Source organism: Typopeltis vanoorti, chromosome 7 (assembly GCF_054136105.1).
Source record: "Typopeltis vanoorti isolate ZY-2024b chromosome 7, IOZ_Tvanoo_1.0, whole genome shotgun sequence".
In the NCBI taxonomy this organism is placed as follows: domain Eukaryota; kingdom Metazoa; phylum Arthropoda; class Arachnida; order Uropygi; family Thelyphonidae; genus Typopeltis; species Typopeltis vanoorti.
This window is the reverse complement of record NC_143555.1, coordinates 149,449,556-149,453,448: the sequence shown is the minus strand read 5'-3', so window position 1 is coordinate 149,453,448 and position 3,893 is coordinate 149,449,556. Positions and strand designations below refer to the sequence as shown.

The following is a 3,893-nucleotide window of genomic DNA, read 5'->3' as shown; positions in this document are numbered from 1 at the left end:
ATCTGAGCTTGTTCAGCCTTTGCAACGAGTTGCCCAAAGTTGCACTGCTTAGCTTGTTTCCGTCAAAAAGTTTAGTTTCTATATATATTTTCAACACGAAACTCTTGTAGTTTCTATATTCGGCTATAAAATAATGTTGGATTCAATATTCACTTAATTAGTTTCATCAAGTATTATATTTGCAGTGTTTGTTCTTTATTTTGTTTGCATTTTAGCACATACTAGTAAATGAATGAATCTCTCAGATATACCTCGTCCTACGCTACAAAATTACGACCTCACCTCTCGAGTGATATACAGGGTGGGTTATATTTCAAACAATTGACCTGTATGTGACTAGCCTGAACATGACGTCACTCTTAAAAAATATTATTTAAAATTTATAAAATAACATTAGATAAAATTAATTTATAAAATAACAATTCACATATTAAGTAATTTTAGAAACTAAAATCATTTTAAGTTTCAAGATTAGGTTTCTCGAAAATGTACTCTTAACACTGTGCACACCATAAATAATCTAATTTAAATATTATTTAAAATGAAAATCTTAATAAAATTTCTTTATCGCTTCTCGGCCTTTTGGCTTAGATCAAGTGTGTAGTTTTCTGTTCTCGTCAGCTTAATAACTGACGGGCTCCTAATAATTTGGAGCCTAGGTATTAAACTGATTTTTGGAACTTGGCAAAGTTCAAGAGCTTGCTCTCCTTTGTCACGGTTTACCAAGCTTTGCACTCATGCTTGGTTAAGCCCCATTTGAAAATAAAAGTGAGTGGTAAAGTAAAAGTGAGCTGGTTGAAACATGCTAAAATGGTATTCCGAGGTACTGTTTCACAGCAACGATTTAATCCAAACGCCTTTATTTATTTAAATTAAATAAATAATATACATTTAAATAAAAATAAATAATATATATACATATACATATATATTATATTATATATATTATATTATATATTATATATATATATATATATATATATATATATATATATATATATATATATATACACTGCAGTCATCAGACTGCACTTATACACATGATGTAAATAAACATCCAAAATAGTAATAAATCTAGTAGTTAACAATTGCACATGCAAAAATCTACTTAGTCTAAAACATTTTAAATTTGTTTTCATTATTTCACGGCCCCCAAGAGGGCCGCGGCCCACAGTTTGGGAAGCGCTGCTTTAGAGCAAGTGATTCTGCCTACCACCTTGCGCGTGCGTATTACTAAGTGAAAAAATGGCGCTCTTCACAGCGTATCAGAATGCGCAGTTTTGTTTCTGGCTGTGCGAAATATGTTCAGGCGAATATGTAGAGGATTTCATCTGGAAAATAATACATGGTGGCATAGCATAAATGCCAAATAGTTGACAATGCTAGATGACATCAGTATCGGCATTATGAATACGAATAAAACAAAAAGCCAGCACAATATTTTTTCTTACTATCGTTACATAACCTAATCCAATTTTATGACAGCAGGTATACTACTGCCGCTATTTTATGAAAATTAGCAGACCACTAGATCACTGCACGACAGCAGCCCACTAAACCAGGAGCCTTAAAATGCACTGAGACAATGACGTCATAACGGATAATACCATAAATGCGGAAATCAGAAAAATCCGCTAGACGTAGATAGTGACTTTGACCTTTGCTGATGCTCTATATCCAGTGGTTAAATTCTAAATGAATAAGCTCCGCGGTCCTTATATGAGGATCATGTTACTACAATCTAGCAATAGCCTCATATTTATAATATGAGCTATTGCTAGATTGTCGCGACATTTTTTATAATTTAATTGATTTATTTATTCTCGTCTAGTTAAAACCAGTAAGGGCACTGTTTCTTCCAATTTACTGACCACAATTATTCAGCAAAGATGAGATATTTTCAACCATGAGCGCATTTCTTGCTGTCACAATATTGTTCATTATGCTGAATCCCCGCTCCTACTCTGCATTGCTCACTGGTATTGTTTCAACACACTCCTCTCTCTCTCTTTATGACCTTTCTTCATGACGTCTGACATCCCCACTGTGCTTAAAATCTCTCTAACATTGAATGACCTCACGATAACACAAAGAAAACAAATGACACTGATCTTTCAATTCTTGTTCATCATAGTCCCCGGCAATATCAACCGGCCAATATTCGGTTAAAACAACTTTCATTATTTCTCAGTACTTTGTGCCTTTATCTGTCATGCACGGACTTGTCAAATTTGTGATTTGTCAACACACTCCTCTCTCTCTCTTTATGACCTTTCTTCATGACGTCTGACATCCCCACTGTGCTTAAAATCTCTCTAACATTGAATGACCTCACGATAACACAAAGAAAACAAATGACACTGATCTTTCAATTCTTGTTCATCATAGTCCCCGGCAATATCAACCGGCCAATATTCGGTTAAAACAACTTTCATTATTTCTGAGTACTTTGTGCCTTTATCTGTCATGCACGGACTTGTCAAATTTGTGATTTGTGACATAAAATTGTCCTTTATTTTTTCCATTGTGTTGTTCCTACCCCAAATAATTTGAAGGGAACTCCTTTGAATTGATTTGCTTCTATAGCTTTCTGAACTTCCCTCCAGTAAATACCTCCTGTCTTTTTTGTGACATTTAAATATTTGTGTGCAGAAGTTGGTTTGCTCTAAGTAACCTCACAGTTTGTTTTTGCAATGATTCTGGGAAGCAAGAAAGCTCAGATAACGCATCCGTCGTTATTCCTAAATCGTTTATGAAGTACGTTTCTTCAAGGTTAGCTTTTGAAATGTTGCTCTTTCTTTACTATCTCGATTTCCATCATGAGCTGCTGTGAAAAAACTGTGCAATGATGCATAGTTATTCCAAATAGAATTCACTGTCCAAAAGCTTGATGCAATCCAACGAGTTGACAATATCTTTCCACTTTGATGAGAGTGCAGAACAACTCTTCTGCATATTTCCTGAGATCATGTAAGTTCTTTGGAGACATACTAAAAGTTGAATATACCTTATCAAGAAACTCCACAAAGTGATTTGTTGTCGTAACAACTTTCATGAATCGTGCACAGCAAGTTCTAAGCGATGATTTACACAGTGCCGTGTTAAAATTATTGGAAAATCTTCTTTCATCAGTATTGCCAAACCTGCTCGTTTCTCTAGCATAACTGAGCCCCATCCGTACATAATCCAATTAGAAATTCATGCAGGATTTCTTTTTTCAGACCGTGGTTTTCAAGACTATTCATAAGTGAGTTCTTTATGTCCACTGCTTTGGTGCTTTCTAATGGAATTAAATCAAACACGGCTGTAGTAACTTCACTACCATTTATTGCACTCTTTACGTACACTTTCAGAGCAGTCTGGTTAGATATGGATGTAATTTCATCGAGAATAGTAGAAATTTTGGTTCCATGGTTTATAATGCTGTCAGCAATTTTGTGTTTCCTTTGTTTTGAAATACGATTGACTATCTCAGTGCATGTCACATTACTGTTTAATGTACACTCCACATCGAGCCTATTAAGAACATTAAGAACAAATAAATTTGGATGACCTACGAAAGGACGATTACGCTTTGCAATATGATACGCAGTGCAAAACACAAAGCACGTGATTTCGTGTGCTAAAGAGTTCTGTTTTTCTACGAAATGTCGCATTAATTCTCCCTTTTAATTCTAATAATTACTTCTGCACTTTTGTGAGATTTGGTATCTCTACGTTCGTAAATTTTCTTTCTGAGTTGCTTTTGTTGGCATTATTTAGACTCTTCCGCCTTTAATACGTATTAATCGATTTTTCTACTCTGATGCCAATCGAATACTCAAATGTGAAGAACTTGACCCCAGGGTCTGTACCTCTGCACGTGTTATACACCCTAATCCTCCGTCCTTACA

General features: G+C 34.9%; 1 non-coding gene across 1 annotated transcript; it reads left to right on the top strand.

Annotated features, from left to right (window-relative positions):
- Nucleotides 1-566: 566 nt before the first annotated feature.
- Nucleotides 567-759, top strand: LOC150105188 (U2 spliceosomal RNA). Its single transcript, XR_016548606.1, has one exon. It is a non-coding gene; the product is annotated as a U2 spliceosomal RNA (small nuclear RNA).
- The last annotated feature ends 3,134 nt before the right edge of the window (nucleotides 760-3,893 follow it).